This window comes from Pogona vitticeps, chromosome 3, assembly GCF_051106095.1.
Source record: "Pogona vitticeps strain Pit_001003342236 chromosome 3, PviZW2.1, whole genome shotgun sequence".
Classification (NCBI taxonomy): domain Eukaryota; kingdom Metazoa; phylum Chordata; class Lepidosauria; order Squamata; family Agamidae; genus Pogona; species Pogona vitticeps.
In genome coordinates, this window is record NC_135785.1 from 161,574,665 (window position 1) to 161,601,432 (window position 26,768).

General features: G+C 40.2%; 1 protein-coding gene and 1 long non-coding RNA gene across 5 annotated transcripts in view; one reads left to right on the forward strand and one right to left on the reverse strand.

Annotated features, from left to right (window-relative positions):
• The window catches only part of FGF14 (fibroblast growth factor 14), a 386,515-nt gene that overhangs the window by 207,315 nt on the left and 152,432 nt on the right, over positions 1-26,768 (reverse strand). The window contains exon 1 of one of the 3 annotated variants that reach the window (XM_020795566.3): positions 1,973-2,075. The exons of the other annotated variants lie outside the window; for them this stretch is intronic. The gene's annotated coding sequence lies outside the window, so the exon portion shown is untranslated. Of the gene's footprint in view, positions 1-1,972; positions 2,076-26,768 lie in introns of those variants that run through there. 3 annotated transcript variants of the gene reach the window in all.
• Positions 2,147-26,768, forward strand: part of LOC140705448 (uncharacterized) — a 59,892-nt gene continuing 35,270 nt past the window's right edge. Inside the window, exons 1-2 of one of the 2 annotated variants that reach the window (XR_012084834.2) lie at positions 2,147-2,270; positions 17,819-17,973. This is a non-coding gene — a long non-coding RNA (uncharacterized LOC140705448). The remainder of the gene's footprint in view (positions 2,271-17,818; positions 17,974-26,768) is intronic. The other variant, XR_013544062.1, reaches the window with a different exon arrangement.

Sequence of the window (26,768 nt, forward strand, 5' to 3'; positions counted from 1 at the left end):
CAAGACTCAGCATAAGACAAAGAAGAAGCAGTTATAATACTAAATAACTAATGTAAAAATCTGAATTTTAAAATATAACCTGCAGAAAAAATAAATAAAACCATTCATATTTCAGAGAAGGGGGTTGAATCCTTAATTTCATACAACAAGCTTTGCTTAAGGCTGGAAAGCAATAGCTTGCATGAACAAAATAACTTTCTGAATCAGTTTTACCTGAACTGATCATATAACCTCCAGTGCTACCTGGGAATATTCCTGAACATGTAATTATTGTTAATCTTCCTGTCAGCAAGTTCTGGATTGCAATGTACATATGCTGGTAGTCATCAGACATCCATGATCTCTAAGTCAATAAGATGGACCTTTAAAACACATTAGCCTAAATCCAATGTATCACTGGGAACTTGGGAAGCAAATACTTCTGTAAGCTTCATGAACTGAGCCGATTTATTCTACCATAGATCAGTAGTGCCCAACATTGGGTAATCCAGGTGTTTTTGGACTGCAGTTCCTAGAAGCCTTCACTATTAGCTGTGCTGACTGGGGTTTCTGGGAACTGCAGTCCAAGAACACCTGGATTATCAAAGACTGGGAACCACTGCCCTAGATTCACAACAGATTTTGGCCATGCATTGCAAGCCATTAGCCATGTCAACATACTGTAAGGCACAAAATGCTGGACATTCTCCAGCCAACCACTTTCAAAAAATCTAATGTTTACAGTATAACCTTTGTTATACTGAATAGATTCAAAATGAAATTTTGCTAAAACCCAAACAAATAAAATCACCTTACATGTTCCATTGACACTGCAATTTCAAAACTCTTTCTAAAGGTAGAGACCCATGCTCTCCATTCCTCGGTGTGCCTGGGAAATCTACCTTCTCCACACATACCGGGAGAGAGGGCAACTGAATAAACATGGAGGAGATTTCATCAACAGGATTATTGCTGCAGTAATAGAAGCAAGATTTATATCATTATGCTTAATATATTTCAGATTGCATGGCACTTACCTATCCTTGCCCTTAGGAACTTAGAATCTAACATTCAACACAGAAGAAACAACAGTGAAGACAGAATGAAACTGGGGAAAATATATCATTTTCCCCATGTTTATAAGCACAGGATGCAGTCCTATATACAAACAATTCAGAATGAATCACATTGAATTCAGTAGCATGTGTTACCAACACCACTACTTCTTAAGAAATAAAACAGCAATTTGTAATACTGGTCTTTTTTGTTATAAGCAGTGCTCATGAAGGATGGAAATTGTTATTTAAGGGCAATGGAATTTCTTGGTGTGCTCGCTTTCTAAAATTTGTGAAAACACTGGCTGAGAACTCATCTCCCTCCCTTCTGAGAATTCTGCCCCCAAAGTTCTCTCCCTGCTGTCACCATATTAAAATCAAATTTGTGGTGTGCCATATTTGAAAGAGATGTTTATCACAGCATTAAACACTGCAAGGTATATAACTGAATGTATCTAATTCCAAGTAAAAGCTATTTGAGCCTCATATGGTTGGTAACATGCTCTCTACATGAATAACGGCAAAAAGGATCTTGTGTGGTTCTGCTATTGTAATGCTAACAGCATAATTTACTCAACTGAAGAAATCACTATAGACAATATCTGTCACACAATGAGTAGCACAACTTATACAGCAGATATCTCCAGTGACTTATCTAAAGGTTTTGCTGTTAGTGTTACACCTGATATAACTATGCAAGACAATTTGAGCCAAACTGTTTTTAAAGTGGTAGAAAGGAAAATAATATATGATGGCAGGTTGATTACACCTCTCTCTCCAGACAAGTCCTTCTTCCTCCTGATTCCCTGAATCACATCATTTATCTTGGCCTATAGACAGGGCTTGAAAAATCCACTCGTCCACTCATCTGTGACAAGTGAAAAAATGCTGCTTGACGAGCCACAGCTCCCTCCATCCCTCCCTCCTTGCCTCCTTACCCTCAGTCCATCTCTCTCTCTCTCTCTGATCCTGCAGTCCTCCCCTCCCCCTTCCCATTGCAAAAGGAAAAACAGCCCTCTTCTCACGAGAAGAGAGTTCGAGCGGCATACATAGCTCTCCAGGAGAATGTAGAGTAGTCCGATGCTGAAGAATATGGAGATTCCCTGCTCCCAATCTCAACCAAACAACCTGGCTCCTTAAGAGACCGGGCACTTTTCCTTTCAGTTTTATTTTTGCTGGAGACATTCAAAAGAAAGGCATTCAAAATACAAGCTTCATGACCCCACAGGCACACAGGTAATAAAGCAACCCAAGTCTGAGGATATATTTATTTTGGGTTTGTACACACTGTTATGTAGAAAGTGCCTAGTTTAAATTTTAATTTAAGTTTAAACATAAATTGCAAGGCTATAGCCCGGTCATGCTGACTGGTGAAATTTTTGACTAACTGGTGAGACATTTCAAGCCCTGCCTATAAAGCAAATTCTATGATTCCCTGTAACTAGACTGTCTGAGTATGTGCTTATAAATCCCATAGAATTCCCCATCTCTTGGCATGTAGCAATGCGATGTTCTTCTTACAATGGCAAACCTTTCTCCAAAACAAAACAATGAGAATTCCTTCATTAACAAAGAAGAGAAAGAGAGGATCAGATGATATGCCAAGACAATACAAAACATTTATGTAAATATGTTGTGTTTTTAAAAGAAGGGTGGAAGAGAATTGTTGTCACATAAATGCTTTGACAGACCAAAAGGACGAGGAGTCACCTGAGAGAGAACAGGAATCCTGAGGGTGGTTGAGATAATATATTTCACCTTACGAAAGTCTGCCTCTGTTATAAAAATTGCATCAGGAGTGATCTAGGAATGAATATTTGCACATCAGACAGAACCTATTTAACATGAGTAGATATTCTTCTAACCCATATTTTCACTTAAACATAGGAAACCAGGGAACATCCCTTGATTTTCTGAGGGATGCCATATTATTTGGAGGAAAAATGATCTTGGAACCCAAATTTGGATTTCATCTTTGCAGCCACCTGGTTACAGTGAAAGAAACAAATACAAGAAAATGATCTCCAATTTCTGTTTAAAAACAAATCATATTCCAATACCATGTATTTTGCCATTGGTGATACCAGCATCACACCACTTCAAATTGCATACTTTTGCACATCATACCTCAGGCATAGAATTCATTTATGTCAGTACTGTAAGTTAAATTATGTTTATACAATCTGATCTATATTGAAAAGACCTCTGTTTCTATTTACAATACTGAAGGGGGTAATTTAATAACATCCTGAAGAATTTACCATGAACTTAAATCATATCTTCTGTACAAGAAAATCTCCATATCTCAGCATCAGATAAGAGGTATGGCACAATTTATCCTGCAAAATATTGGGAATGGGCATGAGTCCATCTTTGTTCCTGGTCTCTACAAATATAATACCACGGCTTGGTGAAGGAACAAGTAAAATGGCAATATGACAGTACCGTCTGCCATTTATATTTGGGTGTGGCAGCACCTGAGACTTGAAATCAAATGCTGTTATCAAACTCATTGCCCATCTTGTTATGATGACATGGGTTCCATTTTCTCAGGACCAAGTAGGAAATCTGGAGCATGACCAAGCATAAACAATTCTTCAATTTCTAACCCTGATCTGTGACACTGATATTAACACAATATGCTATGTCAAGATATCCCATAGCTAATGCAATGAGACATGGTGGTGGAATTTAAATGGAAAAGAAAATGTATTCCGAAAACATCACTCTGCTGAGCTAAATTTGTTCTAATGATTCTGGACACCTACATTAAAGAACTAGTTGGGAGGAAAAACTAAATTCGACTCGTCTCTTGGTAAACATTTTCATTACAGCACAAAGGTTTACATAATTGTTCAGTTGTACTATTATATGATAATCAAATCAGTCAAAATTAATGTTCTGGAAGATTATATTCTAAATCTCTTACAAGAGATTAAAGCAGCACCAATTTCATTATAAACTGAAGAAATAGGGTCATATAAAATGTTATCTATCATCCCTGCTAATGTACGGTGCTGCTCAAAGCAGACCCCCCCCCCCCCCCAATATATCACACAAGTCACACATAAAAGTATCAGCCAGGGCAGAGATCAAGAACAAACTAATTAATTCCACAAGTCCAAGGGGTGGTTTAAAGTTCATTTCTTGAACAAATGGTCCCTACAGTCCTTGAAACGACCTGCATGAAACTGAGCAACATGGTAACACATTCCTCAAAGAAGTTTTCTACACAGAGAGACAAACAATAATGTAATATAAGCACACATCTGGGCCTTGATATCATCACATTTCCAGATTCTTGTTGCATGCTATTAGCTGTCAGAGGTAGAGATGGGCAAACACAACATTTGATGGTATCCCAACACAACAGTGATGGCAAAGAATTCTGACAGAGCCAAGATTCCTGACAAAATCATTCATGTCTTCTGATCCTCTCTGTGTGACAGAGCGCGTCTTGCCTTAGAAAGCTGGGCATTTGTGAGGCCTGTGGTAGGTTTCAAAGAAATAAAACATGCACAATATTGGCATACATGTTAAAAAAGCAAACGGCCAACATGCAAAGACTACTTCAGGTGTGAAAATGTGTATTAAGATGTGTTTACAAGAAAAAGTATGCAAAATAAATGTATGCATCACAGAAAATGTTGAAAAATTCCTATGTAGGAAATTAAAACAATGGCGGAAATCCTGTTGCTTATCACAGGAAGCTGCACAGGAATAGGCCCTCTGAATCAGTGGGGATTTGGTGAGTCAGCTGCTCTGTAAGTTCCATTGATTCAAATGGGCATACTATAGTTGTGACTTACCATATTTTTCCATTTATAACACACACCCATTTATAAGACACACACACCCCAATTTTTTAACCCTAAAATTAAGAAAACCTAGCTTTGAGGATTCAGTCTCTGGGCTCAGAACATCAGACATTCTGAGTCTCTGTTGAATCTGAACCTACAGGCTCCACCTTCAAGGAGCTGTGTTCCAATTGGTTTGTTCAGGATTCATTGTTCAGGATCCATTCCATAAGGCTCATGAGGAGGAAGCTAAGTCTCCTGACTGGAGGAAACTCAGTCTGAAGGAGGCCTGTTTACAGAGGCACAATATGTGCCGTTTTGTTCTCTTCTCAGCTTACTTCTGTGTAAAAGACACCCCTCAATTTTAGGGTAATGATTTTAGGAAAAAGTAGTGTCTTATAGGTGGAGAAATACGGTACTTTAGTGTAAGTTAAAACTAGGTAGGCCCATTTGAATCAATTGAACCTACGGAGGAGTCAACTCATCAAATCCCCACTGATTCAGTGGCCTACTCTAGTTTGACTGACGATGCTAAGCAAAAAGATTTCAGCCAATATCTTGCAACTTGAGTTGAACAAACAACAACATAGAAATAGGACTTCAAGAACCACAAAGATATGGAGAATTTTTATATCCCTACATACTGAGACTAGGAAAGGGAGCAGTGAAGGAATGAAAAAAGATCATCACGTATAAGGATATGTCACTAGAGATCAAGAACAAGATCAGCCACACTCTTGTATTTCCAGTCACCATGTTTGGGTATGAAGCTGAACAGTCAAGAAAGCTGAAAGGAAAAAAAACATTGATTCATCTGAAATGTGGTGCTGGAGGAGAGTTTCGCAGATACCCTGGACTGGCATGCCACGAGAAGGAAGGATTCTCTGGAAAAGACAATAATGCTGGAAAAGGTGGAAGGCAAGAGGAAAAGAGGAAGACCAAATGTTAGATGGACTGACTCCTTCAAGGAACTCACAGCCTTGAGTCTACAAGAGCTGAGCAGGGCGGCTGAGGACAGGGCATTTTGGGTCACCGTATGTTGAAGGCATCTAGGTGGCACGTAACAACAAACAGCACAAGTTAATATTCCCTACACATTCTGTGCAGGAGAGCAGAACTTGAGAGATGCCATTTTGAGCACTATAAGATAGCTTTCTGGATGCCTCTAGCTGTTTACCTTGGATGCCAACTTTTGTATGAAAAAATAATGCACAAATCTGCCTCCCTGACTGAACTAGTACATCACAGCGATATTTATCTTCACGGGACTTTAAGGGGAAAGAATAAAAAAGCCACTTTTCCCACGCCTTCTGACTAATCACAGCAAGGTGGGTACCACTATAACATACCCTTTGGAGCCAGGATCATTAACTATATGCCAACCCTATCCTCTTTTCCACCACTTCCAAAGACATTCTGGCAACTGTGCCACTGGTCGCTCTCCTTCCAACACCTGCCCTTCTCAGAGTTGGGAAATGTCTGTTTTCCAGACCTCAACTCCTATGATTCACAGTCTGTGTATCCACTCACCATATGGCTGGTGGGATTCCAGGAGCTGCAGCCCGAGGACCACCCAATGTTTCCCATTCCTGCTTGTTCCATTTCTTCCTTCTGCTTGAAAAGAGAAGGGGACACACTTTGTCCCTGACACAGGTCCCGTGTTGCCATACCTACCTCTGACAGCCAACAATAGTTAAGATTCTGGGAAGCAGAGGGCGTTGCACTCAGAAGGGGGTGGCTTGGGCTTGTGGGTCTCATGGGTCAGCCCACAGGAACCCAAGCCTGAGTGCTGCTATCTTGAGGTAATAAAGACGGTATATGTTTTTCTAGTACAAATTCCCAAACACAAAATGTTCCTTCAGGTACAGATCCTGGCATCATGGCTGTGTGATATAAATTGCTTCTGTAAAATCCTGAATTCTGAAATATAATCAAGTTAATGCTAAATAGATTTCAAAGCACTTGTTTTATAAACGACTGTATGTGTATATAAAATATCAACAGGCGTTTTGTGACTTAGCAACACTCAGCAACCTCGGACAATCCTATCCTGTGGCTCAGAGGAATTGTTTTCTGAAGGGTTTGTTTTGTTTGTATCTGGTGTAGCAGGCACATCAGTGGCCTCTTATTTCTGCTCTCTACAAAGGGCTGCTCTGAAGCTAGCAGTGCTTTCAAGTTTCATCAAAAAAGAACATTTTATTTTATTAGCGGCGCTCTTCTCCTGTGCCATCGCACAACAATGCCTGCATGTCAGTAGAGCCAGTGAATGTGAAAGAGGGAGGATCCAAAAGACCTGCAAACAAGGGTGGGGGGGGTGGTTCAAAAGAACGTGTGTGGATTACCACTGTGCTACTCCAGAGGGCAGTATAGTAGCTCTAATATTCTGTAAAGCCAATCTCTTCAAAGGGAGATACATTATGCTTTTTTTGTTGTTAACTTCTTTGTGTGAATCAATTCATGCTCTTTTTCCTCCCCATTAAAAGCATTCCGAGGCACTGTGTGACTCACCATGACAGCCCATTTGCAGAACGCAGTTAAATATACAGTATGTTAAAGATGTGAACAGAAGCACATTAAGCATACTATGAACTGAACTCTAGAAATATATCCAAACTATATTCGGTCCAGCTAGGAAACCATAGCACACCATAACGCTATTCTCTAACAAGACTGCCAATTGTTTGATAAATTCATATCGTTATTACTTTTTGAATTAAGGGATGTGCCACCTAAGGCTAGAACAAGCTATCAAAGAAAGCCAGTAACCAGCAATACCTCTGTCTGTATCAAATAACAATGCAATGTTCCTGCTAAGGGAAAGCAGGTATGGTTCTTTCAAGCTTTTATGATGAGAAACTTCCTGAAACCACAAACAGGCTGCTCTGAGTATTAAGTAACTGCAGTATTTTTAAAGAAACTATTAATCAAGTAAATTTCAGAGTTAGCTTTACTGAAACGCAGTAGACATCTTGGTCCACCTGAAGACATTTTACTGCCCAAGACAAAATAAATAAATAAATAAAATAACATCCCTTCATTCCAGAGCTACAGGTACCAGATTCATTTAGATGAGACAAGGTAGAAAGAAAAATGGTTGGCGGCCTCAGAAAAAAGAGCGAAGAGGCATTTACCACTGAGGTATTTGCCTCACTCCGCCTAATTTCTAGCTCCAGGCCTGTTACCATTAAAGTTGACAAGCGCACCAGTCATAAAGAACTATTGTTTGTTGCCTGTATATTTTTATATATCTACTTATCTGTTATTGTTTCTACTAAAGTTATGGAACAACACAACTTAGAAAATGGTTATACAAAATCCAAAGAAATAAAACAAAACGACATTTCTTTGGATTTTGCCTGATATGCTTGCACAGACTAACACAGCTACCTCTTCCAAAACTAAAAAAAAAACCTGTTGTGTTGACTTATATACCGGCCCACAGTTCTAAAATACTCTCTGGACAGTTTGCAACATAATTATACAAATAATACTCTGCTCCTCCAGCAAACTGGGGTACTTATTTTACCAACCTCAGAAGGATGGAAGGCCGAGTCAATCTTCAGACACCTACCTGAATCTGTCAGGACTGAACTAAGGATGTGAGCAGAGGCTTGACTGCAGTATTGCAGTTTAATCACTGCAACACAGGACTCATTGCCATCTATCTTGTGACACTTTTTTTCAGAGCAGATGTTCCTCTCCAGAATTATGTTGCTACAACTATAATTAGAATGCAATGGAATTTAAAGTCTTCTTGAATGCATTGATTTCAGTGGGATACAAGCATAATTTGGGCATATCTAAATCAAGTATTTTTGTTGACTTCAGTGGGGGTGAATCCCAATAAATGTGTTTAAGATTAGGGCCTAATTTTAATTGGATCAGAGTGTGTACCTATAAACTGTAGTAGCCTTTAAAATTAACATAAAGGTTATGTAATATGAAATGGTGATAGCACAATTACAGCAACATATACCGTTTAATTGCTGAAGCTGGTACATTATTGTCTTTGGTGTATTCATGCATCTATACTATCACAGTTCCTTAATTGCAGAATTGACAGTATTCTAGTAACCATATATTTGACCAGTAACTACTCAAATAAATCCAGCACGATTTCTGCTTTAACAAGCACTAATGAAATATTAAGGAAGCTGGGACTTTCTGGATTGCAACTTCCAGGAGCTTGGCAAATGATGCTGTATGATAAGAACTGTAGTTCAGCAACATCTGAAATGCCACAGGTCTTCTGTTTTAATCCTAGGAAAGATATTTCATGGAAGATCTATAGGAAAATCTTCAGACTGGAAAATGATAGGTAACAGACAATATGAAGGCTCTGATATATCTGTTAAAAACAGAAACACATATGTTTTGTTTTTAAAAAGTCTAGCAAATTCTGGCAGCTTAATATTACAAGATGCATTTAAGACTTGTCTGAAGGAACATTTTACTGAGAAACAGTCTTATAAAACCCCAGACACATAGCCTAAGAGCAAACTGTTGTGAAATGCAAGATTACTTCCAAATCCAGTAGAGTGTTACAATTCTGAACTACTTTTAAAAGAGTTGTTAGGCAGGTTGCATTCAACTTTAATTAAGGATGTTCAACGGAGTAAAAGCAAAACCTTGTCCATAGAAGAAAAAGGGGAAAAAAAGATCCTTCTTAAAATATGCATTATGTGCATGTATCCAGAGGGTAAAGGTAAGATATGACATTTGCACTGGTGGTGCCCATTTGCTTTCCGTTTAAGGATTAAAGTCGGTGCAGTGTTGCTATTACATCAGAGAGGGAGAGAAACCCAGCTATTTCTGTCAGTGTAGCCCTGTGGAAACAAAACCACACATATTGGATCAATGTGTGAGCAGAGTCACATTGACCAGTCCTGCCCCCATCTCTCTCACATGTCATTTCACAAGTCCGCTGATGGCTGCACAAAGACTGCAAACATCTGTGTATATGTTTCTGTGTACTGTATATGTTTCTTTGCTGCAGACGAATATGTTGTTGGCCTAGAGCTGAGCAGTCCTGGGTTGCCCAAGCAGGATACTACCAAGGACACTACACACAATTCTTTTCTGAAGAAAAGTCCAGAACTGTATTGGTTACAGTAGTAGACCCTGGCCCAGCATTGGGAGAACCAAATGTCCCCAATCCCCATGACTGACTCCTTTAGCAGCCACTGAGGGTTCCACCAGGCAGTCCCCTGGAGATATATGCACACACCACTCCGTGGTCTCCTGCCACCTGAGGGCGTAGGCAGGCCAACAGGCCTCCGACTTAGGCCAGACCATGCCTCAGCTCCCCTTATGGGGATGCCTTTAACAGCTCAGGTAAGCAGGCTCATGCCTGCCGCCCTCATAGTGCCTGGACCCAACCCCAATCCCTGGCCCAATTTTATGCTAGGCAGGCAAACTGGACTGAAGCCTGCTGCCTTTTGGTCTGCCTGCCTGCAGTCTTAATTTCAAGATCCCTGCCAGCCAATGAGAAGGCGGCAAGAAGTGTCCTTGGCAGCCGGCCTCCCAGCATTCTGACCACTCTAACATGCCACCTCCAGCCCTCTCTGGCAGCTCATCCCCAGCCCGGGACTGACACTCCAGCCACCACTGAGCACCCAGGTAATTCTGAGTCCCTGTTTTTTAAGCATAGGCATTGTTGAGGCAGGGCACGTATGTGGGCTACACTGGATGGGAGCTGAAAAACAACAAGAATCCACTCACGTGTTGACTCAAGCATTCATAGAATCATAGAACAGAGAAGTTGCAAGGGGCTTATAAGGCCATCAAGTCCAACCCCCCTGATTGATGCAGGAATACAAATTCTGTTTGAGCAGGGCAGGGCTTGTGTGGGATAACACATTGTCCTGTCACTCAGTATCCATTCAAAGGTTAGCACTTCCAGACCCAAAGAAGTATATGTTTTTTACAATACAATCTCAAATGTGGTCATTCTTCCAAATTGGTCCTCTTGCTTTTAGTTCAAATGCAAGGCATCATTTCTTTAACCTCAGTATTACTTAGAACCCCCTTAATGACATGGGGAAGGGGCGTAAATTATAGCTATGCAGAAACTGCCTTTTGAAATTCAGCACTGTGTTGGTGGGCAGAAAAACTGGTGGCACAGACCCACCAAATATCTCCAGGGGAAGGAGACTTGCCCAGCATCTATTCACAAGGGGGCTCATTATTAGCAATGGTTGTAGCAAAGTTTTGTCCTTGTTCTACCAATTTTTGTTCATGTACAAGAGTGGCAACAATAACCATCGTGTTGGTAGCCTAGCCATCACTTAGCTTCCTCCATGTTTCCCTCTATCTGCCATTGTTTTAGGACACTGTGATGTTGGTGCGTAAATATTTTGTAAATAATTATTTCCAATTTGTTTTAATTAATAATGCTTCAAACACTGTTTAGGTGTAGTTGTATTTTAATATTTACAGTATATTATGTTTTTTAAAATATGCATTTTTAGCTGTTGTATGCCACTGAAAGTCCCTTCCCTTGAAGACAGGTAAAAGTAAACATAAATGTAAAGGTAAAAATAAAAGTAAATAAATAAAATACTGAAAGCAGTCTTCGCTATTAGGAGAGTAAAAGAAGAAAAATCTGAGTACATTTATCAGAAAAATATCTTCTAAGCAATTTAGGCTCAACGGTTGTCTTTCTCCAGCATTCATCATCTTCACCAGACCTTCCAAATGCTACCCTGTTTCCCTGAAAATAAGACCTAACCTGAAAATAAGCCCTAGTACGATTTTCAGGATGCTCATAATATAAGCCCTCCCCCCAAAATAAGTGCCAGTTAAGTGAAACCCCGCCCTCCACCATTGTGCAGCAACCAGAAGAAGATGATATGACTGTATTTGAATAAACGTAGACTGTAAAACATCCCCTGAAAAGAAAACCTAATGTGATTTGGGGGGCAAAAATTAATATAAGACCCTGTCTCATTTTTGGGGAAACAGAGTACATTTGGATGGGTCACTGTAGATTAATTTTGTCTCTATTAGGACACCTTTCTGGTAAGCTCTATAGCAGTGGTCCCCAACCTTGGGCCTCCAGATGTTCTTGGACTACAACTCCCACAAGCCTTTGCCACCACCTCTGCTGGCCAGGATTTCTGGGAGTTGAAGTCCAAGAACATCTGGAGGCCCAAGGTTGAGGACCACTGCTCTATAGCACGTGTGGGGGAAATCAGTTTTATATTGTGCTCCAGGAAATAGTTGAAGCTACTCTTGCAGCATCATTTGCAACCCAGTTTCTCAGATGTTTTATTTTACCATAAAAGAGGCTTAAATGTTTCTGCCTCATTCTCCGGGCCCTTTAGTATTTATTTTAAAGTTGGTCAGGGAGTAAGCTAGCTACTCGTATTTTCACTCTGTGTTATACACCTCTAACACTGCAGCTTCCTTAAGTGTCTGCACTTCTTGATCTGTTACATCTCCAAAAGTTGAGTGAAAAGAGTTGCCCGGAAGTTTATTTGCCACAGAGATAACTGTACAATGAAAGAGAAGACATGCAGATACACTTTTCAGCAACTTCATCCTGAAGCTCACCTCTGAGACTTTCTGAGACATTTCTAGTTTTAAATTATTTCTGAAAAGAATCCCTTTTCTATCAAGTTGCAAGAGAATGGCTGAAATTTCTCATGGGAGGAATTTTGGCATAGCATGAGTATAAACGGTACCCATGGAGAAGGCGAGGGAATTGGATTTCAAAAGACAGGAGTGTACATTTGTGAGAGGCAAATTTGACTCTCCCTTTAGTGCTTTCTAATTGCTCCCATCTTTAAAGCTGAACACTTCTGGCATATACCCAAACAGTCGCAGAAGCAGGATATTCTTGAATACACAGAGCTGTTATCTTCAAAAATAAAAGCTCATTTCCAAACTCAAATGAACCAAAGAGACTTGAATGCCCAGTCGGTAGCCTCTCAGTGCTGCTAGTGTTCTGTTCTGTCGCCGAATCATAGCCAACAATGTGAAATGTTAGTTTTTTTGCATTTCAACTTCTAGAACACCCAGGTGGCCAGAATATCCTGGGAACAGCAGTCCAAAGAAAGTCACTCTCGCCATGGCTGGTCATCATAACCCCACCTCCCAGTTAAGACTGATGAATTAAATGCAGATCACTACTTGACAAAGGCAGGAGACTGAAAGGTGCCTGAAAGCAGGGAAACAGGAGGAGAATTCAGAGGGTTTCAGGTCTTATTTACACCTCAGTTCTTTCTAGAACCCTAGAAGATGCTGTGTTAATTAACAAAATTCTCAGAATCCTCATCAAACTTGGGGGATTCTTGAGGTGTGAGAGAGTCAGGACTGGTTTGCTGGCATCACACCACTGAGAATGCTATCTTCACTGCCTGTCTGAATAGATCGGCTTGCTATGTTTGAAGCCCCACTCCGCCCTCCTCTCAGCAAAGTGCAGCTCTCTCCCAGGTGCTTTCTCTCTGTTTTTCCCCAGACATAATTGCTCCCAGCTGTACCTCCTTTCATGCCTTTCTTGCTGGTTCCTGCAGTAATGAGCGCACCTGTGGCCCTGCCTCACCTAAGACAAGACAAATAATGGCATATCTAGTGATGAGTGTAAACAAAGGTCAAGCTGCTCTGGATATCTTGTGCAAAAGTCAGATTTTCCCTTGGAACTTCCCATACTTTGGCCAGATAGATGGGTGGGTGATTAGATAGATAGATAGATAGATAGATAGATAGATAGATAGATAGATAGATAGATAGATAGATAGATAGATAGATAGATAGATAGATAGATAGATAGATAGACAGACAGACAGACAGACAGACAGACAGACAGACTAATAGATAGATAGAATAGATAGAATAGATGATAGATAGACAGACAGACAGACAGACAGATAGATAGATAGAACAGATAGAATAGAACAGACAGACAGACAGACAGACAGATAGAACAGATAGAATAGAACAGACAGACAGACAGACAGACAGACAGATAGATAGATAGATAGATAGATAGATAGATAGATAGATAGATAGATAGATAGATAGATAGATAGATAGATAGATAGATAGATAGATAGATAGATAGATAGATAGATAGAGATGCATGCAAACCAGTCCTTTCCATTGATGTGGAGAGCCAAGTTGAATGTGGATTTAGCAGAGAAAGGAAAACAGATCAAAGAAAGTAAGACAGAATGCTCTGTTGAACTTCCAAACAATTATGTCTAAATAGCACTAATTAAAGCTGTTTGCAGGCTTCTGTTTATTTCACCTGGGTTCAAACCTGAGCAAGGATGGAAAGGATCCTTGAGGGAACAAACCTACACCAAACAAGTCTCACTTCTAAGTGAACTGCAGCCCTCTTCATCGGGTGTAAGGGAGACCTCTTCCATCTAGGGATGATCAGATGAAAAAGAAGAGAAGAGTTCCTGTACTCTCTACCTTTGTGTAGAAGAGGGAATTTTAGCAGGTACAGTTTGCATTAAAAGCAATACCTGCTGAAAGTTCTGCTTTTTAACAATTGTCCATATAAAAATCCTGTCCTGTTTTTCATCTGCTGACCTTATTTGCATCCTTGTTCCATTTCACAGGAACCCCTGGCCCGTTTGTATCTATATGCTTCCTGAAGCTGAACTCCATGCAAATAAAGAAGTGGATTCCATGAAAGCTTATGCCCAATAAATCATGTTAATCTTTAAGGCATCATCACAAGGCTCTTGTTGTCAGAGTGACATGGCACTGTCCCTCCCATGAAATTTCCACATAGGATTCTATGTTCAGTCTTTATTAAAACATTTCCCCAATTGCTCGGGAAGTGTTACCCTGAGGCAACAGCAAACAAAATTCAAATTTCATATAGATCAATTGGGCCTGCTTTCCATGAGATTCAATAAAGAGATATATATTTGTGATAATAATTTCATATAAGCCCTTACAGTATTTCATCATAGATGGAATTTTATCTCAGCAAACAATCTAGAAAGAGCCATGTTAGTGCTACTCCCATAGCCACCACCCCTCATCAACATTTCTGTAAATAACGGAATTTATGCACTGCTTTTTAATTCTCAGGTAAGGAACACAAACAAGAGAGATTTTAAAAAAACACAGAAGAGTGCATACCAGCAGTATGTAGTCCAAATGGCGGAGTAGCAGGGCACTACATCTCACCATTGTGGGATTAGGTACCCTCCATCCACTTAAGACTACAGAACACTACTGCTGGAAATATGTTATTTTCAAGAAATATTGTTTTGGGAAAACTCTTCTCTTAGGAACTCTGCTATGTATGATGAAGAACAGATGAATCCCAGCTTTTCTGATATTTCAAATATAGAGCAGTGTCCCTACAGCAAGAGTCTTCTTGAAATGTGCTAGGCCTAATTAATATGCTAACATATTTTTGACATATCTCAGAAGCTATAGTAATATAATAAAATTATAATATAATATAATATAGAATGTAGTAACCAAAGAAGCATTAAATAACATCGAGTGCCTGCCTATCTTAGAAGAGTTGGACAGTGAACCAACCTTAGCAGAAATAAATGCGGCCTTGGATTCCCTCAACTCCAGCAAGGCACCTGGAAAGGATAACATCCCTGTTAAGAGGCTCCAGGTGCTTGCAGACAGAGTCTATCCAGAATCACAGTGTGGATTCCGAGCTAATAGATCCACCACTGACATGGTATTCTCCCTCAGACAGTTGCAGGAGAAATGCAGGGAACAACAACAGCCACTCTTTGTGGCCTTCATAGATCTCACAAAGGCCTTTGATTTGGTTAGCAGGGATGGCCTTTTTAAAATACTTCCCAAGATTGGATGTCCTCCTTGACTCCTTAACATCATCAGGTCCTTCCATGAGGAAATGAAAGGCACTGTAGTTTTTGATGGCTCAACGTCAGATCCCTTTGATATCCGAAGCGGAGTGAAACAGGGCTATGTCCTCGCACCATCCCTTTTTGGGATCTTTTTTGCTGTCATGCTGAAGCTCGCCTTTGGAACTGCAACAGACGTTGTCTATCTCCAGATTAGATCAGACGGAAAGCTCTTTAATCTCTCAAGATTGAGAGCGAGGATCAAAGTCCAACTGAAATGCATACGGGACTTCCTCTTCACAGATGATGCAGCCATTGTTGCCCACTCTCCTGAAGATGTCCAACAACTCATGAATCGTTTTAACAAGGCCTGCCAAGACTTTGGACTAACGATCAGCCTGAAGAAAACACAAGTCATGGGCCAGGGTGTGGAGTCACCTCCCTCTATTACCATCTCCACACAAGAATTGGAGGTTGTTCATGACTTTGTGCACCTTGGTTCAACAATCTCTGACACACTCTCTCTAGATGTTGAGCTGGATAAACGCATTGGGAAAGCAGCTACCATGTTCTCTAGACTCACAAAGAGAGTATGGCTCAATAAGAAGCTGACAACATATACCAAGATCCAGGTCTATAGAGCCTGTGTCCTGAGCACACTTCTGTACTGCAGTGAGTCCTGGACACATTTTTGGGATCACCTGGCAGGACAAATAGAGTAGTCCTAGAATGAGCTTGAATTTTTAGCATATATACATTAATGAAACAGCAACGTCTATGTTGGTTTGGGCACGTCGTGAGAATGACTGATGGTCGGATTCCAAAGGATCTCCCGTATGGAGAATTAGTGCAGGGAAATTGCCCCAGAGGGAGACCACAGCTGCAATACAAGGACATCTGCAAGCGGGATCTGAAGGCCTTAGGAATGGGCCTCAACTGATGGGAAACCCTGACTTCTGAGCGTTCAGCCTGGAGGCAGGTGGTGCATCACGGCCTCTCCCATTTTGAAGAGACACTTGTCCAGCAGGCTGAGGCAAAGAGGAAGTCACAAAACCAGCAATATCAGGCAACTGGACAGGGGACAGATTGGATTTGTCTTCAGTGTGGAAGGGATTCTCACTCTCAAATTGGCCTCCTCAGCCACACTAGATGCTGTTTCAAGTCCTCCATACAGAGCACGTTACCATAGTCTTTTGAGACTGAAGGATGCCTAATGGAATGGAATAGTTTCTTCTGTTTCCTTTATAATTTCATACCCTCCATGGGACTAATAAACACAGACCAAAATCTTGCTAGCATGTAGGGATTTACTGGTTCACAATTGGTGTACAAAATCGATCGATCGATAGCACCAAAACCAAAACACACAAATAATAAAAACCACTAATAACAAAACAAAACAAAACCCTGAAGCAATGGCAAACAAAATTTAAATTCAAACTTGTGGCTCAGTGAGAGGGTCCTGGGGGAGGATATCCTTGAAAGCCTCTTTGAAAAGCTCAGCTTTCACACATTTCCCAAAAGTCAAGAGGGAGGGAGCCTGGCATATGCCAGATGCCTACAGTGACTTCTTAACTTGCAGCAACTTGCCACTGAGATTTATGCTGAATGCACGACACCAATGTAAAAACACAATAGGGGTGTGAGCATATACTTTGGATTTTCTTCTACTCCAGCATGTGATATAATGAAATGTATGTCTCATACATCCTTCTAAAACAGTGGTAAAACTGTTCTAGATGGAACACTGGTTTTCCATAGTATATCTGACTAAGTATCGATGATACTTTTGGCATTCACACATTAACCTTGTTTCACTGAGAACAATGGTCACGGTATTGTCTCCAGTATTTCAGTATCGATTTGTTAGAAACGGTGCCTTTCTGGTTATAAGAGCCTTTCTTATGTAAGAAGACCACTTTAACATAAGAAGCCTTGTGGCTCAGTGGTTAAACAGCTGTACTGCAGCCAAAAATGTGCTCATGACCTGGGGTTCAATCCCAAGTAGCTGGCTCAAGCTTGACTCAGCCTTCTATCCTTCCAAGGTCGGTAAAATGAGTACCCAGCTCGCTGGGGGGGGGGCAATGTGTAGCCTGCATAATTAACTTGTAAACCACCCAGAGAGTACTTGAAGTGCAATGGATGGTATATACTGTAAGCCAGCACGCTTTACTTTTTGCTTTTTATGCAGTGGTCATTCTTCTGTTTGAAGGGCTATCAAAGTCCTGTTGGAAGGCCTCCTCTGTTTGAGAAGATGTCTCACCCAAGAACCATAAAAAGGAAAGCAGAGGTGCTCAAGCTGCCCTGTTGATAATAGACTGAGCAGGCATACAGATTACCAGGCCAGTATGTTCTCCATTATTATTTCTATATCATTGTAATTTTTCTTCGTATATATGCTTATAAATTAGCATTTGCAAATTTATGCAAATTAACATCTCTTTTGCCCTTTTTAAAACTTATGCCACGATTGGGGTAAATGCTGTTTTTGTGGCCATCCCAGTTCTCATTCACCTAGCTCCCTAATGAGGAACTATGGTGAGTGGAGCTGCATTTTGGCCCCTTGCTCAGTTTGATGCTAAGTGGCCCAGAGAGGACTGTTAAAGTTCATTTTGCTCTGTTCGTGTGTGACTAGAATTCCTCTTAAACATTCCATCTGCAGAGAGTCTTCGATTGTCCTCTTGAGATAATCCTTAACTTATTATTTCTCAGCCAGCACTCATCTTTCTTCTCTTTTCTAACCTAGCAACAAAATAAATCTTATTTCATTACATGTAATACTTTTATAAGAGGTATTTCTTTTGAAATCCAGAGCCTGATTAAAAAGAGAAAAGGAAAACATTCAAAAGAAGCTTCTGGTCTACTTGAACAAATGATTAAACCTGTCAACAAATCAAAACTTCCGACAAATTCTTTCTTGGTGATTAGGAGACTTAATTTTTTAGTTGGGAGATGGTTTAACTGTAAGCTTCAGATAAAACTTGGTAAATTTAAATATGTAAGCCAAAATTTTAAATCAAGGTTTTCAAGAATAGGGAAACATTAATTGCCACGCTTATAAGGAAGGTAACCATGGACTACAGTTTGGATTACAATTAATCATGCAGTCATAATCATGATTTTAAAACAAGTGAACCTTATGCTACTTATGTAAAGTTTGTTCATGTAATCAGAGATGGGAAAAGTTACTTGGACATGGCCACTTGTGGTTGTAGTTCAAAAATTTGAATTTCCCCCCATCTCTGGCTGTGTAATAATCCATTTTAGCTTCAGGTTTTGTGGGGGGGGGGGGAAGCAGAAGTGTTGTGAGAAACATATCTAATGTTTTGTTTATAATGACCAGGGATGTGCCATGCAGATTTTTTTTTGGACTTCAACTCCCAGTATTCTCTATTCTGGGAGTTCCACTTGACAGACCCAAACCTACAAACACCTGAAGGTGGCTCGCCTGAAGAAGGGCTTAGGTGAAAGTCTCTATGTCCTACGTTTCTCTTAAAAATGAAAACTGCCCTGGTGTTTGCTGGGATATTTAAGCAAACAAGTAATACATTCTCAATAATATACCTGAATTATGCTTAAAAAGGATTTTTGGTCAAGGTCCTCTAAATGTTCAGAATAGGGCTGCAGAGGTTTATGCGGTTTAACCTGCAGCAACACCATGTCCCTAAAACATGTTTAATTATATATAAATTCAGAGTGTTCAGTCAGGCTTCCTTTCATCTTTGTATTCAAATTGTATGCAGCTTTTTCTGGAAGCAAATAGATACAGGATGGGGGTTCAGGACCAGGAAAATAATTCTATCACTTTATATTTTAAAAAAGAGACTGCAGATTATAATTGTGTATTGCCATAGGTTAGCTCTCCTTGAAAACACTGGAAAACACTTTAAAGTTAAATATTTTGGGAGTGTCCCATTGGTTAGTAGACTGCAAACCTATAGGCAGGAACCTGTTCAGTTTAACTGATCTACAGTACCTACCACTGTATTTACTTACAGAACTATAGTATCCAATAATTCTTAATGCCTTCTGCGAAAGAAGTGCAGGAGTCAGAATAGCAGGCTTCTGGGTCATTGATAATAAAATGTATCTCGAGGCATCACTTTTGAGTGTTCTCATTAGTACTGAGGCTTTCAATTTAATACGTACGAGCATTTCATTCTGTTTTTTAGTGAAGATGGCACACATTATAATTTATTCTTCATCAATAGGAATACTGATCACCCTACAGCTCTAAAAATAGCCCCAAACCACGCGGTAAAACCCGCCCAGAACAGTTTTTTAAAAGTAAAAAGCAGCACTTTGCCTTACCAGGCAGTCCGAAGCCTCCTCTGATGACACACTCTCTAACCGCCGGGGTGAAAGAGCTACAAAGAAGCAGCCTCTTCGCCACCAACAGTTAGCAATTTGAATTCCCTGCCTTTTTCTGGTTGTAACTTGAAACTCTGGTCACAAGTAGAAGCAAAATTTTGCAGCCAGAGCTGGTTGTACAGTGGTGCCTCACTTAGCGATGTTAATCGGTGCAGCAAAAATTGCTGCTAACCGAAAACATCATTAAGCGACTTTTAAAAGCCCATAGGAAAGCATTGAAACCCCTTCAATGCGTTCCTATGGGCAAAAACCTCACCTTTAAGCAAAAATCCTCCATACTGCGGCCATTTTCGCTGCCCGGTATGGGAGGAATCTGTCCCAAAACACAGCACGTGGCCATGTTTTTTTTCCGGTGGCCATTTTGGAACCGCCGATCAGCTGTAGGAAAAAGATCGCTATGCGATAATCAGTAAGCGAAACAGCTTACCGATCATCGCAAAGCGATTTTTTCCTATTTAAAACATCGCAATGCGATCGCTTTTTCGATTGCAAATTCTTCATCGCTAAGCGGTTTTGTCGTTAAACGGGGCACTCGTTAAGCGAGACACCACTGTAACTCAAAATGTTCGTATGTCAGGATGTTCGTAAGTTGAGGCACCACTGTACTCCTAAGAGCTTCCGCGGAAACTGCAATGTTTCCATATTTAATTCAGACGTAACACAGTTAAACCCATAAAATATTCTAACAACATGGAAGAAGTGCAAAAATGATGTGTATGCTTTTTTGGAAGGCTCTGTTATGTTAATCAACAAAGTGTTAAGTTTCTCAGTTGCTGAAGCCCAATTATAACTAGTCCTATTTATTTATTTATTTATTTATTTATTTATTTATTTATTTATTTATTTATTTATTTATTTATTTATTTATTTATTTACTTACTTACTTACTTACTTATTTATTTATTAAATTTATACCCTGCCCCTCTAGACCATGTCTACTCAAAGTTAAGCAAAGTTTGTTATAGTAAATGATTATTTCTTAATGCCGTATTAGTGCCGGTATATTATTGACCATAACGATGAAGTGTTCAAGTCACTTCATCGTTATGGTCACTACAATAAAGTTTTTGAGCTATGTGAAATATTTAAAGACTAGTTTAAGTTTTTCCACCTCTCAGCATAGTGTCACAGCTAAGCAGGAATATGAAGCCAGTCTTCTGAGTCCTATTCCAACACAGTACCCAGTATAATACAGTAGCTCTTGGTAAGTTACTGTAAAACACAATGAATATTTAAAATGGCAATTGGTTTGAACATTAGCAGGTAATTCCAGGGATGCTGGCATTCAGACCAATCCAGGGATGGTCCAAGTCCCAAGTCTGAGTCTGAGTTTTTGGGTCCAAGTTCTGAGTCCCAAGCTTTGAGTCCAAGTCTTAAGTCCCTATTAAAAATGTTTTTCCCCCCAGGAAAAAAAGAGATGGGATCTGTGGGGAAGATCTAAGGCTTCTAAACCACAAAGAACAACTTACTGTTGAAGCCCCAATGAGAAAGCAAAACTGCAGGGAAACACAGAGGAGTTATATATATTCCTACTCCCTGCCCCCCTCCCCTAGTCCAGCCCACCTTTGTGCTCAGAGTCATGACTAATGGGGGGGGGGGAAATCTGAGCCTGCCTCGCCATCACTACCTCCATCTCTGCCATTTTCCTGTCTCTCCTGCAGGTTTCCATTAAAGAAATAGGGACTCAAAAACATGGCTTGGAAAAAATGGGTCTCAGTCAGTGGGAAAAAAAAACAAGTCAAATCTGAGGCACACTCAATAGTGAGTTGTGACTTGTGAGTCCCCATACCTGGGCAATTCAATCATATATTTCTCTCTCTGGTATTGTACAGTCCCAACAGAACTAGGCTGGACTGACAATTTTCCTATCTGTAAGTTTTAGTCTTCAACATGCAGCTTTTAGGAATGCCTTTTAATGCAGCAGTGTGAGAAAGCCCATGCATCCCTGTTGTTCTCATGTCACTGGGTAACATATGAGGAAGCGCAGAAAATAGGTATGATCCAGATTTAATATCATACAATCTATACCTGATGAATTCTCCCTTTATGTACAATTAATCATTAAAGCAGGGGCAATATACACACCCTCCTGGACTTTTTTTACAGCACCCTGAGGGCTTCCAGCTCCCCACAGTATGAATTGTTTTTTTAAAAAAAATTTAAAAAAATTGCTCAAAAACCCTCTTGTACCCTCCATAGGGCAAGGAGGAAATTTTCTATGTTTTGACAAGCCCTCTTATCTACAGATTTTTTTTTAAAAAAACAACAAATTAAATTAAAAACATTCAAACTCATTTTTTTCAGTTAATGGAAACCTATTTTAGCAACTTTAACAGCACATAACGAATGCATTTATTGATTGATTTTAAATTAAATATAAATGTGCAAGGTAGCCTCTTTGGCCATTTATGACCCTTTAAGCAGACAGAAAACCTGAGAAATACTCTTCACCCTCACAGTGCTTGTACTTCCCTGCATTAAAGATACAGAACGTCATGTGTTTTTCATATGGTTCCTTTATGTAGCACCATATTGTAAATTTTGATTCAAACTGCTGAGTCTGTGCAAAGTTTTTTTTGATCTTAGTTAGCAGACTAAACAGCAAGGGTGTTTCTGTGAACTTTTAAATTTATCTTATTGCTCTCTGGAGCAATAAACCAGGAAGAAGATTAACCTTAGACAAAGGTTACTAAATTCATAACATTTAATGTAGAAAAATTCACCCTAAAGTAGACAGAAGACAATGACGTCTGAATGTCCAAGCATAAAGCCCAGAGAAGCAGGATTTAGCCCACTCTCAAAAATTATTAGCAGCTTGAGGGTTAGAAAGGACTGAGGAGACAGGAAGTGATGAATCATTCACTTTTTAGGAAGGGCAACAGGACAGTGAGAGATTACCAGTGAAAGGAATAGTTACACCCTACTCTTATTTCCAGAATGCTCCCTATTGGGCATCCATGAGGAGAGGTGCAAAAGAGATCCTGTTCTGGAAGATTCTCCCACCAGCAATGGCCTTTGCTCTACTGCCAAGCAGGACTGTGGAGCAACTGGTGACTTTGATTCTGCATTGCTACTCAGCCAAACAGGGCTGAAGGCTCCCAGCCAGCTCCACAGTTTGTTACCTCAGAGAAAAATGTTCCCAGCTGCAGCTGAACTGAAACACCTCCTAGAGATGACCAATACAGTTAACATGGCATTCAGAGAAGAACTCCCTTAAAGGAAAAAGAAAATACTGTCTGTTTATTCTCACATGAGCTTGCCTCGATCTGCATTTGTCAAATTAGCTCATTTTTGTTTTTTAACTCGTCAGTTAGGACCACTTCTGTTGCTTGTCCAATGTCTCATCAGAAAGATTCACTGAAGGAGGAAAAAATGGCTTTGGCACCCTTCACACCCACAGTCTGGTTCCAATATGTGGATGACACCTTCGCAATTTGGAAGCATGGTGAAGAAAAGTTGGAAGAATTTCAAACCATCTCAACAGCATCTACCCAAATATACAATTCACCATGGAAAAAGAAATAGAGGTCCAACTCCTGTTCTTAGACGTCATGGTCCTACGCAAAACTGACCTCCGATTGGGACACCAGGTCTATAGAAAACCCACCCACACAGACCGGTACCTACACAAAAACTCCAACCCCCATCCACAGCAAAAAAGAGGCATAATCAAAACACTGGTAGACCGTGCAAATCGGAACTGTGAAGCTCAGTTTCTCAGCACTGAACTCAACCATCTGAATTGGGGCCCTACAGGCAAATGGCTACTCCAAAAATGAAATCACAAGAGCCATCAAATCAAGAAAACAACACCAAACTGAAGAAGAAAAACAGCTACCCACAAATAAAGTATTTCTGCCATACATCAAAGGAGTCACAGAGGGCATGGGGAAACTTTTGAAAAAACACAACCTACAAACAGTATTCAAGCCCACCACCACAAAAATACAACAAATGTTACGGTCTGCAAAGGACAGAAGGGACCCCCTCACCACTGCAGGAGTATACCGGATACCTTGCAGTTGTGGCCAGGTATATATTGGAACCACAAAACAAAGCATCCACACCAGAATCAAAGAACATGAGAGACACTGCAGACTAAAACAACCAGAAGAATCGGCAGTAATTGAACATGCCCTAAAACAAGTTGGACATGAAATTCTATTTCAAAATACTGAAATACTGGACAACACCAGCAATCATTACGTTAGACTGCACAGGAAAGCCATTGAAATCCACAAGCATCAGCAGAACTTCAACAAAAAAGAAGAAAGTTTGAAACTCAACAAAGCTTGGCTCCCTGCACTGAAAAATACAGCGTGCAAAAGGTCAACGAACTCTACCCAGCCGCAAGGACCAGGGATCACTACACACAACAGACCAGCTAACAACACCCATCAATCACAGTGACAGATAATCTCTCCTCCTTATCACAACAATACACCCACAACAAATACACACTGATCACCACAGTCACCTATCTCCTGAAAAGGACAAAAGCTGATCTCACAGCCATAAATACTCAACTCCCAAACAAACTGCACCAGAGCATAGAGTGCTGTCCTCTGAAGATGCCAGCCACAGAGACTGGCAAAACGTTAGGAAGAACAACCTTCAGAACACGGCCAAAGAGCCCAAAAAACCCACAACAACCATGAGGAAAAAAATGTATTGACCTTAACTTTTTATATGCTCTAGAGACTGAAAAGCCAGGATTATACAGTGGTGCCTCGCTTAACGATTTTAATTAGTTCAAAAAAAATCGCTATGTGAAAACATCGTTAAGCGAAACACCATTTCCCATAGAGATGCATTGAAAACCGGATAATCCATTCCAATTGGAATGGATTACCATCCTTAAGCGAAAATCCCCATAGGAAAAAACGTTAAGCGAAACCCATTGAAATGCATTGAAGCCTATTTCAATGGGGGAAAAAAATTCACAAAAAATTCAAAAAGACTCAGAACAAAGCCAAATTAAGTTAATGAAGGTTTTATTAGGTGCACTAACGACTCCAACCATTTAAAACATTTTTAAACATTTTAGAATATTTTAAAAATAGCAAAAACGAGGCTGTAAAAAAAACGTTAAGCGAAACAAGGGGACCTAAAACTGACATCGTTAAGCGAAGCATGGTCCCGAAATCGTTAAGCAAAAATCACCCATAGGGAAAATCGTTAAGTGAAGCACAAGATTGCTCTGAAAAAGCCATCGTTAAGTGAATTTTTCGTTGTACGAAGCAATCGTTAAGCGAGGCACCACTGTATTCTAAAACTGTTATCAGTTCATCCTCCACTGCCATCTTCATCATCATGTGTAGCCCACCTTTCAGGACATCAATCCTACTAAAATGGCTTAGGGGTTCTTAAAAAAATCACAATTAAAAAGTATAACAAAACAATATTAACTCTGTGCTGGCCAAAGCCTGTTTGCTGCTGTTCCTGTCACTTGTTAGTCTCTGGTGGGGGCCCCTGAAATATAGGACTCAGGTCCCTAATCCTGGCTTCATCTAAATGAATAGGGAGTAACAGTTCAGCAGAAGCAGGGGGCTACAGTGATTTTTGCCTGCCTGCCTCTTTTTTTCCTGGGATTATTTCCACTGGGTGGTTAGCAGTGAAGGATGCTCTCACTGGCTGCCCTTCACCATAGAACACAGAAATGGGAAATAAGATCAGTCAGAGACAATTTTTTCCAGGGGCTAAGGAATTCCCTCAGGAAAAAAAGCAACAGCCTCAGAGCCCAGAATCCATCCCGCATTTAATGAACCACAGGCTGGCAGCAGGTCTGTAAACATTCCTTAGAAAAGATCTTGAGGACCCTCCTGCTTGATGTTTAATAGGCATCACACTGATGCTATTCAATTAGAGTAACTGTATTTGTGATGTTAATGGAAAAGGCTTAAAATATCTCTTAATTCTAAGCTACACAAAAGATACTTTGCATGTCATCACTTTCTCAAAAGACAACTAGGTTTTTTAATGGAATATAATGACTAACCATGATTGTTTTTAACATTTGAAAGAAAGTTGAAGACATTACAGTATGTGGCATCATTCTTCATAGTGAACCAACTGCTCCACTACCATTTTCCATCAAACTGATATGTCATTTCTGGAAGCCTTACTGAATTGCACAAAGTTTGCAGAGGAAGTTGTAGTGAATCGAGAGAGATTAGGAATAAGAATGGGGGAAACTGAGTTCAAATTCTCACCCGGCCAATGTATAGCCTGCATAATTAAAAACTGTAAACCACCCAGAAAGTGCTTTAAGTGCTATGGGACAGTATATAAGCAGCACACTTTGCATTTTGTTGTGATTATTATTTTATTGTGGTGCCATCACTGCCTGTGATACGCACCTCTATCCCATTTAGAGCTTTCAGAAGTTACTTTTGGTATGACAACGTTTGCTGGCTGGACAGCTCAATGGTTTGGGGCACTGGGCTGTAGAGACAGATGTCAGGAATTTGCCTTGCCACTGTGACTCCCTGGAATAGAATCTGTGTGGTCTTGGGCAAGCTACATGTTTCAAGAGTGGCCCGAGAAGAAAGGACTGTTTAAACCACTCCTGTGTGCTCTCGACCTAGAAATTCTGGCAAGGGTTGCCGTAAGTGGGAGTTAACTTGATGACACAAAACTATTAATCCTGGAAACACATGCCATTCTTCTTCCAACAAGGGGTGAAAATTCCCGAATCACCAGTGTTCCACATCACACCTAACATTGTTTACTGCTGGTTCCTGAACTGCTGCTACCTCTATGGCAGTGCT